Source organism: Monodon monoceros, unplaced genomic scaffold (assembly GCF_005190385.1).
Source record: "Monodon monoceros isolate NGI ecotype Baffin Bay Population unplaced genomic scaffold, NGI_Narwhal_1 Super_Scaffold_3, whole genome shotgun sequence".
Taxonomy (NCBI): domain Eukaryota; kingdom Metazoa; phylum Chordata; class Mammalia; order Artiodactyla; family Monodontidae; genus Monodon; species Monodon monoceros.
In genome coordinates, this window is record NW_021703780.1 from 33,135,395 (window position 1) to 33,149,133 (window position 13,739).

Below are 13,739 nucleotides of genomic sequence, written 5' to 3' on the forward strand. Positions count from 1 at the left end.
GTGCATGAGGGTTTTGATTAAGGCATCACTGGGACTATTTGACACACCTCAGCATTCGATGGTAGGTGATGGAGGGCACATCTCAGGGAGAGCACACGGTTGACCTAGTTGGGGTTATCTGCTCAGAGGCACTCAGACCAGGGGTGCTTCCGGTCAGCCGGGACTTGTTTACGTGGCCTTTGTGCCGGCTGCCTTCTTCCTCTGCACACGCCCAGCCTCCCGCTGTTGAGGGGAAACTTCTGAAAGTGGGTATCCTGATCTCTCCCCATTATTCTCCAGGAAGCTCAGCCTAGGGCTTTGCACCCTGTAGGGCACCGGATGTGGGTGCTGAATGACCAAGCAGAATGGATGACAGCGGGGAACTTGGTCTGCTGCTTCTCCTTGAGTACCTTTTTAAGGAGAACATATCGTTTTGTGGAGTGGGTATAACCTGCTCCCTGAATTTTGAGTTGCTTCAGGCTTGCTCCATCCATTGGTCCATCCATCTGTTCTGGATCAGACTTTTCCAGTGTGAATGTCTACTAAAAGTTGAGTACTTTGAATATGGGATTGGGGGGCTCCCAGCACTCTTCACGCACAAGCTTACTTACATCACAACAGGCCTCTGAGGCAGACATTACTACCCTATTTTGCAGACGAGGAATCAGATCATTTCTCCCAGGTCACACAAGAAGTCAGTGGCAGAGGTGGGATTCAGCCCAGGTTTAACTCAAAAGCCCTTATGCTGTCAATCATTCATGCTAAGGCCACCCTAGGTAAAAGGTGATCATATAATTTATTAATCCAATCTGGAATGCTTTTTAAAATTTATTTATTTACTTTTGGCTGCACTGGGTCTTCATTGCTGCGCATGGGCTTTCTCCAGTTGCGGCGAGCTGGGGCTACTCTTCTTTGAGGTGCGCGGGCTTCTCACTGCGTTGCTTCTCTTGTTGCGGAGCACGGGCTCTAGGCGTGCGGGCTTCAGTAGTTGTGGCACACAGGCTCAGTAGTTGTGACTCACGGGCTCTAGAGCGCAGGCTCAGTAGTTGCGGTGCACAGGCTTCGTTGCTCCGCAGCATGTGGGATCTTCTCGGACCAGGGATCGAACCCGTATCCCCTGCATTGGCAGGTCGATTCGTAACCACTGCGCCATCGGGGAAGTCCCTCTGTTTAACATTTGGAGGAACTGCCGAATTGTTTTCCAAAGTGGCCGCACCATTTTACATTCCCATCAGCAGTGTAGGAGGGCTCCAATTTCTCCACATCCTCACCAACACTTGTTATTCCAAACTGGGCACTTTTGAGAATGAAAGGGTGCACCGTTAATAATTATATCAGGACAACCAGTACTAACTGGAACATATTCTACTTAGATACAAAAAGATTAGAAGATTCAATTCCTGATTTCAGGGAACTTTCTGGCCACAGGATGAGTCAAAGCCCCAAAACCCACATACTTGAGTCAATTGAAGAATCAAGCAAAGGTAAATTATTAAGAAGGAAAGCAAAAAAAAAAAAAGAAAAAGAAAAAAGGAAAGCAAAGTACATTTTGTTTCCCCCAGGAGACTGTATTTTCTTTAAGAGAAAAGAGCTGTCTTATTTGTCCTTGTATTCATGGCCCCAGGAGGATCTTGGCATTTGATAGCATGTCAATGAAGATCTGTGGAATAAATGAATGAGAGAATTAATGATTCAAACACTCTTGGAGGGAATGTTAAAAAAAAAAAGAAAAGAAAAAGTCACCTGGCTTGGATTTGTGAGTTTGGGGGAAATATGGATCTTGTCTAAACATGTATTTTTTTGCTCAGTGTTTTAACAACACTAATGACAATTTAAAAAGGAAAAAGTGAATAACCTACAATTAGAGGGATCTTAAACTGGATTTTGCAAGTGTGAATGACTGAACAGAGGTGGAGGAAAGGCCTTCCAAGCAGGGGAGTTGCCTGAGCAGGGAGTCCAGAACCACAGCCATGTCTTTATCTTACAGGAGGTTAACAAATTTGGGGAATAAAATGATGTGGTACCCACCCCCAGGAGTTTCCAGTTTTGGGGGAAACAATGAAAATAGTCTGTAACAACCTTTCACTGGTTGTGTGCCCTTGGGCAAGTCAGTTCCCCTCTTTGGGCATCAACAATCCTTTTGTCTCAAAATTTCCCTGAATCTTTCAATCTTACAACTCTGCAAGTTTCCTGGAATTGGTGGGCCAGGAGCTAGGCCTTGAAGGAAGGAGCTAGATTTGGAGAAAGGATGCCAGTGGTGGGTGATAAGGTCCTGAGGTGGGCTGGAGTGCTCCAGCTAAGATAAAATGGGATGGGGTGCCTTGGCCCTCTTGAAGGAGAACTTTAAAAGCCAGGCTGGTTGACTTTTAAATTTGACCTGATAAGCAGGTCCTTGGACTGGAGATGAAAGGCATGTCTGTGAGAGATTAATCTGATGGCTCTGGGCCACGGATCCTGGATCTGTGTGGAAGCAGGGTGAAGACCTAGGGCCTCTCAGGGAGGCTTCTGCAATAGTAATGTAGGCCCAGCCTTTCAAAAGAGGGTTTGAGACTCCTTCGGTTAGTTTTATGATACACATGAGTTCCATGGAGTTTCATTTTCCTAACCATAAGTAATTTAAACCATTATTTTTATAACAGTTATGACTGTATGATGGACCACATGCGAAATGTATATACATTTTTAAGGCAGAATATTAGACTTTCAGGTTTGCAGAAGGCAATTTTAGATTATGCAACCAGATTCCTCAGAGAGATGAATTCTCTCTGCTGTCAAGGGGGTTTACTTTGGTGGAAAATTTTGAGGAATTTGTTAAAAGCCTACTGGAGGAATAGGAAGAGTGGGATCTAAGTGAGCTTCAGAGAATGGTTTTGTTGGGCCAGGTAACTAATTGGATATAGGAAACCCAAGAAAGGAAGAAATCCAAGATGGCTTAAAATCTGAGGACTCTGAAGAAAGGTGATGCTATTCATTAAAAAATGTACAAGTTAAGAGAGGGGTGGGAAATAATGGTCTGCCTTGAGAACATTGGGCACAGGTGGCCTTGAGAACAAAGGACTGGTTAGGATGGCCATGGAGGAGGAAGCAGTAACCCTTGGTCTTTCCCTGCCTTTGCTAAGGCCCTCAAAGCTCTGTCCAGTGGCCTGGCATGCTTGGCACTTTGCCTGGTTTATTTTTAGTGTATCACTACTAAATAAGATGTTTACTGTAGGATTTTATTAGATGCCCTATATCAGACTAAGAAAGTTTCCATCTATCCCTTCTTTGACAAGAGTTTTTTTTTTTTTTTTTTTTTTTTTTTGCGGTATGCAGGCCTCTCACTGCCGTGGCCTCTCCTGTTACGGAGCACAGGCTCCGGACGCGCAGGCTCAGCGGCCATGGCTCACGGGCCCAGCCGCTCCGCGGCATGTGGGATCCTCCCGGACTGGGGCACAAACCCGCGTCCCCTGCATCGGCAGGCGGACTCTCAACCACTGCGCCACCAGGGAAGCCCGACAAGAGTTTTTTCATATTGTAAATGGATGTTGAATTTTATCAAAAACTTTTTTGGCTTCTGTTGATGTGATCATATGATTTTTTTCCCCTTTAATCTTTTAGTGTGATGAATTATATTGATGTTTTCAAAATAAACTACCATGCATTAAAAAAAATTTTTTTTCTATTTGTTTATTTACCTTATTTATTTAGTTTAGCTGTGTTGGGTCTTCGTTGCTGCACAAGGGCTTTCTCTAGTTGCGGCGAGTGGGGACTACTCTTCGTTGAGGTGCGCAGGCTTCTCATCGTGGTGGCTTCTCTTGTTGTGGAGCATGGGCTGTAGGCGCGCAGCCTTCAGTAGCTGCAGCTCATGGGCTCAGTGGCTGTGGCTCGCGGGCTCTAGAGCGTAGGCTCAGTAGTTGTGGCTCACAGGCTTAGTTGCTCCGCGGCATGTGTGATCTTCCTGGACCAGGGATAGAACCCGTGTCCCCTGCATTGGCAGGCGGATTCTCAACCACTGCACCACCAGGGAAGCCCCTACCATGCATTTTTGGTATAAAGTCAATAACGTATTGCCCTTTTTATATATTGCTGGAGTCAGTTTGCTAATATCTTGCTTAGGATTTTACATTCATGTTCATAAGTGTAATTTTCTTTTCTCATTTTGTACTCGTTGGGTTTTGGAATCAAAGTTACACTAAAAATGAGTTGAGATGTGAACCCTCTTCTTACATTCTCTGCAAGAGTTTGTATAAGATTGAAATTACTGTTTTCTTGAATGTCTGGTGGAGTTCTTTGCCTGTTTGCTATCGAAGGCTGTCCTATCACGTGGGATAGTAGAGAAAGGAACTTTTATTTGGGGAGTGAAAGTAGCTTAAAGCAATAAGGAAAATATACTATCTCACACATCACAAAAAGCCCATAGGTAGGTGGTTCCAAGATTGGTTAATTCAGCCGCTCAACAACATCAGGGAGGGAAATTTGTTCTGATCTTTCAGCTGTCATTCTCAGGTGTCAGCTTCTTCTCTCATTATTGCAAGATGGGTGCAGCTACTCTGGGCATCACAGCAACATGGTTAAGAGTGTGGGTTCTGTAGCCAAACCTGGTTTCAGATCCCATAGCTATCTGACATTGGGTAAATTGCTTAACCTCTCTGTCAGATGGAATGATAGTAGTGCTTTACCTCAGAAGTTTAATGTTATATGGATTAAATGAATTAGTTTTTTAAACTCTTAGAATAGTGCACATAGTAAGCATCCAATAAATATTAGCACATCTTACTCCATTCTCACCTGAGGCAGAAATGAATCTATTTTTCTCTTGCACCCCACTTACTGAAGCCCCATTATTAGACTTACTTCACTCCTTATGGCCAGAATATGACAACTGCCCATTCCTAAACCAGCTGTGGAATTATCATGATTTGGTTTGGAAGAATTTAGATTCAACCTCTGAGACAGGGGAGTGTCGGGCCTCCCCTGAAACAACCATCTGATCCCACAACAAAATCTGGGTTCTGTTTGCGAGGCCGAAGTTGGGGTGGTGTCGGTGGGGACTTTGCACGTGGCACAAAGAGGGGTAGAGTAGGATTCCCCATCCCTACTGCTGTCCACAGTATTCCTTGGAATCACTCCTCAGATTCGCCTAGCACTTCACAGTTTACTTCATGCTTTTTAACTCGTGCATTATCACATCTGGTCTCAGAACCATCCTCTAAGCAGTTTGGCTTCTTGTTATCCTCTTTTATAGATGGGGAAACAGGCTCCCAGAGTTGAGGTGCTTGCTTGGTTCTGTGTTTATAGCTGGTACAGAGCTGGGTCCTGGGACTTAAGTTGAGGTCTTCAGATTCAAAACTCTGCCTTTTGGGGGTTTTTTTGGCCACATCACGAGGCATGCGGGATCTTAGTTCCTGACCAGGCATGCCCCCTGCAGTGGAAGCATGGAGTCCTAACCACGGGACCGCCAGGGAATTCCCAAAACTCTGCCCTTTTATTCCTCTTCCACAAATTCCCAACTGTCTGTCATTTACATGCTGTCCTCACAGCTGCCACATCCATGTGCCTCCTCTGCTACTGTCTACTTCATATTTTCAAAATTAACAGTTTTTCATTAAATAATGTATCTTAAAAGGAAGCTTGATAGGACTTCCCTGGTGGCACACTGGTTAAGAATCCACCTGCCAATGCAGGGGACACGGGTTCGAGCCCTGGTACGGGAAGATCCCACATGCCGTGGAGCAACTAAACCTGTGCGCCACAACTACTGAGCCTGTGCTCTAAAGCCTGCGAGCCACAACTACTGAGCCCACGTGCCACAACTACTGAGCCCACGTGCTGCAACTACAGAAGCCCGCGCGCTGGCGCCCATGCTTGGCAACAAGAGAAACCACTGCAATGAGAAGCCCGCGCACCGCAACGAAGAGTAGCCCCCGCTCACTGCAACTAGAGAAAGCCCATGCACAGCAGCGAAGACTGAACACAGCCAAAAACAAATAAATAACATAAATAAATTTAAAAAAATAAAAAAGGAAGCGTGGTAAAGCCCCAGGTTTGATGTTCTGGTACACATACAACTTTTGAATGAGCGCAAAACTGTTAAAAATATTTTTATTCAGGATTAGAACTCCTACCCTGGCGCCTGCGTTCGAATCCCACCTCTGACGAGGTAGCACACACTCTCTACCCAGATGCCCGTGGACCTCACATTTTAGGGTGCAGCAGCCCCCTTCCAAGCCCCAGCCTTGCGACTTTGCCTGATGGCTGTTCTGGCTGTCGGCCCCCGGTGCCATGCCCACCACCACCCAGGAAAGCTGGAAGTGCTGCTGCTTAATTCCAGACCCACCTCCCTCCCCAGCAGCCCTCAACCATGGCTGTTAGGAGTTGATGGACAGGTGTCCCTGTTCCCTCGCTCTGCCCCTCAGGAGCAGGTCCCCCAAGGCAGGGGCTTTTCATCATCTACCAGAGTTCCCAGAAGGACTGAGTGCCACTACCCCACAGTGGTAACTGACCCAATGATGCATTCTTTACCGGTTTCCTTCCTCTCGGGTCTCATTTCCCCACTCTTCCAGGTGCTTCCTGGAATCACCTCCCAGGTACATTACTTCACTTGAATCCTTGTCTCAGAGTCGGCTTCTGAGGAGCCCAAACTAAGACAACCACTTGCTCACTGTCTGGTGTTGGGTGTTACCTAACTTCCCTGTGTCTCTCTGTTCCCATCTGTTATAGGAGGGTAATAATAGCACCTGTGCCTCTTAGAGTGAATTGGTAAAGCTCTCAGTGCCTGGCTAAGAGAAAGTGCTTAGCAAGTGGGATCTACTACTATTATTACTACCTAAAATTCCCAACTGTGGGTAGGTGCCCCACAGTTGGGAGCTAAACTTTCTCTGGGTGCCCTCTTCTTGCCTCTCCCCTCTGATGCCCCCACGTACCCTCTGAGCTCCTTCAGTCCCACTTCTTCCACCGCAGGCTGCCTCATGGAATTCAGGTGCCCAGGATCACCCCACCCCTACCACTCCCACTGCAGCCCACCCTGCCCATCACACACAGATCACACTGCCTGCCTCTGATGGGGGTTGCAGATGCCCAGGTAAATAAGTCTTCTGTCCTAATGACATCTTGGGATTCTCCATGATGCAGGATCACCATAGTCATCCAGTCCAGACTGGAAGCTCTTAAAACAGAGGCTTCTCATCTCTGACTCGGGTCCAGCATGTTCCAGTAAGTGTGGATTGTTAACCATCACTGCTACCTTTATTGAGCACTTCCTATGAGCCTGGGGCTGTTGTAGGTACTTTCTCTGTATTAATCCTTGCACCCACCCTATGAGGTATGTGCTGTTACTATCCCCATTTTGCAGATGAGAAGCCCAGGACAGAGAAGTTAAGTAACCTGGCCAAGATCACACAACCGGCAAACAGCAACCTAGCTCCAGAGCCTCTCTTACTTTTCGTGATGCCTAGCTGGTGCAGGGCTATCTCGTGCCTAGAATGAAGAATACTGGCTTCCTTGCTTCCCAGCTGAAAGTCCAAAGACCAGTCTCTCTTTGCCAGGTGTTTTGCTGTAGCAAGTTACCCATCCAAACCTGAGGCCCAGATCTCACCTCACCCTTAGCTGTGGAACAGGAATATCAAACAGGAAGGTCTCATTTATTCAGAACCCTGGCAGCCAGAACAAGGGAGAAGAAGCACATGTGTGAATATATAGGATGTCTTCTCATTTTATGATAAGGAGAGACTTGACGGGTTCAGGCCAGTACCTGAGGTTTCTTTTCACAAGCAACGTATGGACTAGAGATTGCAAACTGCTCCCTGCCCATCAGATCCAGCCCATAGAGCATGTGTGTGCCTTGGAAACTAAAGGAATTGGATGGCTCCTTACCACGGTGTAGCAAAAGGCTGGGGCTAAGCAGAGCCTCCTGGCTTTGTGGGGGGAACACATGCTGTCCACTGTGCCCAGCCCCACCCCTCCCCACTGACCCTGTGCTCTAGAGCTCCTCACTGACCACGAGTGAGTTGCCATTTATCATGCAACTTGTGCTGGTGTTTTTCTCACATCCAGTTTGTCTCATTCATGCATTCATTCATTCATGCAAAAAAGATGTTTTGAACACTTACTGTGTACCACGCACCATTTGGTTTCGGTGGGGTGGTGAGGGAATGGACAAACTATAAACAGAACATGAAGGTAGAGTATAGTGTACGTTAGTGATTAGTGGTAAGCAGAAAAATAAAGCGGTGAAAGGGCCCAGGGAGAATCAGGGTTGGGGTAGGATGGCCAGAAGAGGCTATATGAGAAATGTGACTGAATTAAAGCCCAAAGGCAGTGAGGGAGGGGCTTTGGGGACATCGAGGGGCAGAACAATGCAGGCAGATGGAACAGCAAATACAAAGGGGGCATGTACACCTGGTACGTTCCTAGAGTAACAAGGAAACCAGTGTGGCGAGAGCAGAGTGACTGAGAGATCATCACATGAGTGAATGGAGAGCCCTGGGGGGTTGAGACTAGACTGGATGGGGCAAGGGTGGACCAGCGATGCCCGTCAGGAGGCCACCACCCCAATCCAAGCAACAGATGATGCCGCCGAGGCCAGGGTGGTAGCCGTAGAAATAGAGAAAAGGCAAAGATTGGAGATGTGTTTTGGACGTAGAACCAATCAGAAATGGGTGATGTGTTGGATGTGGGAGACCAGTTAGGACAAAGAATTGAATTTGGACCAGGGAGGTAGCAGAGGAAGAGAAGAAAAGAGGGTGGATTCTGGAGATATTTTGAAAGTAGATGTTCCATGCTCTGCCAATGGATGGATGTGGGATTTGAAAGAGCAGAGTCAAGAATGACACCGAGTGTTTTGGCCTGAGCAGTTGGAAGGATGGAGTTGCCATTTGCTGATAAGGGGAAGCTGGTGCGAGGAGCAGGTTTGTTGAGGGAAAGCTTAGGATATCCGTTTTGGAGAAGTTGAGTCTGAAGGTGCCTATTGGACATCCGTGTTGAGTTGCCGAGAAGGCAGCCTCCTGTGTAAAACAGAAACAGAAAACAGGTCAACTCACGTGCCCGCTCTGATTTGGTAGCCCTGTCCAGAGTGCTGTGTTGACATTTTAAAAAAATTATTTATTTATTTATTTGGTTGCACTGGGTCTTAGCTGCGGCAGGCGGGCTCCTTAGTTGCAACACATGGGCTCCTTAGTTGCGGCATGCATGTGGGATCCAGTTCCCAGCCAGGGATCAAACCTGAGCCCCACGCATTGGAGCGCTGAGTCTTAACCCTGGCACCACCAGGGAAGTCCCGGTGTTAACACTTTTTTAAAAAAAATAAATTTATTTATTTGTTTATTTATTTTTGGCTGCGTTGGGTCTTTGTTGCTGCGCGCGGGTTTTCTCTGGCTGCGTCCAGCGGGGACTACTCTTTGTTGCGGTGCGCGGGCTTCTCATTGCGGTGGCTTCTTTTGTTGCGGAACACGGGCTCTAGGCGCGTGGGCTTCAGTAGTTGCAGCACGTGGGCGCAGTAGTTGTGGCTCGCAGGCTCTAAAGCACAGGCTCAGTCGTTGTGGCACACGGGCTTAGTTGCTCCGCGGCATGTGGGATCTTCCCGAACCAGGGCTCGAACCTGTGTCCCCTGCATTGGCAGGCGGATTCTTAACCACTTCACCACCAGGGAAGTCCCCGGTGTTAAAATTTTTAAGGCCCATTCAGGCTCAGTGGGAAAGAGTTTCTTGATCAATAGTGAAACCTGTCTTGGGAGCTGGATAGACAAATAATGGTGAACACTGGGTGTAAGACATTCCACTGTAGAGTGGGAAGAAAATGTGAAAAATTCTATTCTATGTATTTTTGTCTTACTCTTTACATTTTCTTTGTATGTTCTATAATGTACATAATATGTTAGAGTAGCAGGTTTGGACATAGTTTATAAATTAAGTATTCTGTATCCATTGGAAGAGTATGCTTAGTTTTTACTGAGGAATGGATGAACAAAACTTTTGGAGATTACTGATCTGAAATATTTTAAAACAGATGCTGAAAATAGTGACCCGGATTACTGTAAGCCCTGAAGTGTCTCCTGAATCCTAAAAAAAAAAATGTTGTTCAGTTTGGTTTAATGCTTAATTAAAACAATTGGCTTTCCGAAATACCAGTGTTATCAGAGACTTTTTTTTTTTTTTTCCGGCCACACCGCATGACATGTGGGATCTTAGTTCCCTCATCAGGGATCAAACCCGTGCCCCCTGCAGTGGAAACACAGAGTCTTAACCATTGGACCACCAGGGAAGTCCATCAAAGACTTTTTAAGAAAGGGTGAGGAACTGTTCTAGAGTAAAGGAGATTAAAGAGGTAACAATGCAAACACAATCCTCGAATGGATCTTGGGTTGAGAAAGCAAAAAGCTATGAAAGGCTATTACTGGAACAACTGGGGACCTTTGTATGTAGATTGTTTGTGGTATTGTATTAGTATGCAATTTCTAATTGGGATCATTGTTTCATGGTTACTGGGAGACTGTTGCATTCTTAGGAGACACAGGCTGAAAAACGTAGGGGTAAGGAGTCATGATGTCTGTAATTAGGTCTCAAATTGTTCAGCAAAATACACATAGGAATTTAGGTGAAGGGTGTGTTAGTGGTCACTGTGCTATTCTTGTAGCTTTCCTGTAGTTTTGAAATATTTCCAAGTAAAAATTCGGGGGGAAATAGCATTCATATAAGTTTCTCCAGTTCTCAGAAAACTAGGAATCCGATAAAGGCATGTTAGACCGCTTTTCATATACTGGATTGTTTCATTGACCAGAACACTTGTCGTCTTCATCCTTTCTGAAGCAAAGAATTTGCCAAATCTTTCCCACCACTACAGTAATCCCTGGCATTTTATATTTTCCAGGTGCCTCCACATCCATCATATTACATTTATTATCATAAATAGTCCCTATAGATAAAGAAATTTGTACCTGTAAGTTCCACAATCACGATGAACTTTTTTTTTTTAATGGCTCACCATATGCCAGGCACTGTTCTGTGTGTTTGACACGAATGAGTGCATTTCATCCTCCCAACCACACTTAGGGGAGGTATTACTGATAGTTAATTCCACTAGGGAATTGTAAGTAAAGAAAAAAGTATGGGAGACCCCTGTAAGTTAATAATCACTTAAGAAAGCAGGGTTGCAAAACCGAGCAGCCTTGCTTAGCAACAAAACCCTGCAACATAAGCACGGTTTCATTACTATCATTCTCATTTTCAGAAAAGGAAACTGAGGCACAGAGAGGTGGTATAATTTGCCCAAAGTCACACAGCCAGGGAGGGTGGAGTGACAGAGCAGTGTGGCCCCGGGCCCTGCAGTGTTCACCACCAACCCCCGACCATGTACTTCACACTGTGAGATGGATCATCTAAGTTTGTTGGAGCTGCCATTCCAGGAGGGCTTCTGGTCCTCAAATTTTGCTTTTCTCTGAGGGGTTCCGGGTGTATGTTCATAGGAGAAAGCGTACTCCTTGAAAGAGGGAACAACGACAACAGCAAAACTACCATCTTTGAATGCTCATATGGGCCAGGCACAGGCAAGATGCTTTCTGCCTGGTTAGTCCTCAGAACCCCTCTGCGGGGTAAAACTATTATTATCTTCATTGGACCAAAGAGGAAACGGTGGAGCCAGGCTTTGAACACAAGCAGCCTGACCCCGCAGCATTGCCCCAGCCCCCCACCCAGGCTGCCTTGCCTCTACCTGTCATCTCAATGGGTCTGAAGGTAACAGCTATAGAATGTAGCCTGTGGGGTGATGGGCCTCACCCATCACCTTGTCCACCCCCTCAGTTCTCAAATGGGGACATTTCAATGCTGAAGAGGAGGAGGAGTGGGAGAAGGAAGAAGAGGAAGAAAGCATTGCATCCTTCCTCCTTGGGGCTTTTCATCTGGCCTGTGACATTCCATTCCCACCCCTCTAATTTGCCATTTCATTGAGCAACTTTTTCTAATTGAATGCACCTGGGCAGAAACTCCTCCCCATATTGGCCCTGGTCAGTGCTTTGTCTTTTTTTTTCTTCTTTTATGAAAAATACAAGGGGAGCCCCTATTTCTTTGAGGTGGAGGTGCTTGGCGAGGTTCCCAAGCAGATCAGCCAGCCCTCCAGAAACTCTTCTGCCTTGGCGCTGTGTTGAGCTCACCTGCCTCCCTGTAGGACAGCCGGCTTGTAGCTGACCTTGGCCTGGAGGCCCAGGATGACTCTGCTCTGGGCATGGCAGTCCCAGCTAGGGGCGAGGCAGAGGTATCCTTCAAAAGGCCCTGCTCACCAGGAGCCACCTTCCCCAGGGTGCAGGTGTTCCCCTTCCTCAGTAAACCAACAACTAATAAGTCAATTCACACTCATGAAGGAGCAGAAGAGGCAGTAGAATAAAGTAGTTAAGAGCATGAATTCTGCAGGCGGACTCCCTAGGTTGAATCATGCCTCTACCACTTATTAGCTTTGTGACCTTGGGCAAATTATTTAGCCACTCTGAGTACAGGTTTCCCTTTCTGTAAAATGGGGGGAAATAATAATATATTTCTGAAAAAAGTAAAAAATACTGGTGATTTACTGTCTCATCAAAGATGCCCAATCTTCTTAACTGAACAGTTCTACTCAATAATTCTGAAAGTAAAGAAACATCTTCCTTCAGGACAGATCTGGTTTCTGGTTACGTATTTAACTTCAAAAGCTACATTTTTTCGTCCCCCTAAAAGCCCTTTACACTTCAACATCTTTGCCTCCCCATAACTTCATATCTAATCTTTATAATTTTAGATTCATTGTTCTCCTTAACAAAAGAGTGCAATGCAATGATTAGTTAACTAAAGGAACTTCTTGTTTGTATTTTTGAAGAGAGTAGACGACTTGCAAGATCAGACAAGGTACACAGCGCACATTCACGCTGACACAACAAGAGCTGTTGAATTTAAAAATTTATGCAGATTACTAATAAACCACTTTTCATCTCGCCAGTTGGTAGAGGTGCTTTTTTTTTTTTTTTAAGTAGATATCTAACGTTTGTTCATTAGATTGGTTCAGCCTTTCAGCAGGGAAATTTGGTAATAAGAACTGTATCAAAAGCCTTAGAATGTTTCATAACCTCAGATTGAGAAATTCCACTTCTAGAAATTAATTCACGTCTAGAAATAATCATGAGTGTGCACAAAGATATTACCACAAAAATATTTTACAGTATTATTTCTAATAGAGAAGAACTAGAAACTATCTAAATTGCCAACAATACAGGTTTTGTGAAATACATTATGATCTATTCACTCAATGGCATACTAGGAAGTCATTAAAAATATGTTGTAGAATATTTAATGAGATGGAAAATGTGTTGACAGTATACTTTTTAGTGAAAAAAACAGCTTACAAAACTTCGCAGAATGATCTCATTTTTAAAAATATATGTGTTTATTCAGAGAATAATTTTAGAAAAATAAACATTGACATTTTAAAGGGTTATCTGGATGGTGCAATTGTGAGCAATTATTATTTCCTTTTTTGTGTGACTTATCAGTATTTTCTGTTTTCTACAATGCAGATGAATATTTCCATGATATGAAAACAACAAAAAATTATTATATAAAAAAGAACAATTCATTGAGAAAATGCTTAACGCAGAGCTTGCCTCTTATATAGGGTGTCATTTCTCTAGTAACTCGCTTCCTTAGCGTCTCCTCTCCTTGGAGGACCCCAGGAGAGGCAGGGATCCCCAAGGCCTCCTCCCATTTGGAGCATTACTGGAGGCTTGTGGTTTGCCTCCTGGTCATGTGGAATCCAGCTTTGGACAA

General features: G+C 45.2%; 1 protein-coding gene across 9 annotated transcripts in view; it reads left to right on the forward strand.

The window, feature by feature from the left end:
- CCND3 (cyclin D3) overlaps positions 1–13,739 on the forward strand; it is an 81,705-nt gene that overhangs the window by 59,372 nt on the left and 8,594 nt on the right. The gene's annotated exons all lie outside the window — the stretch shown is intronic.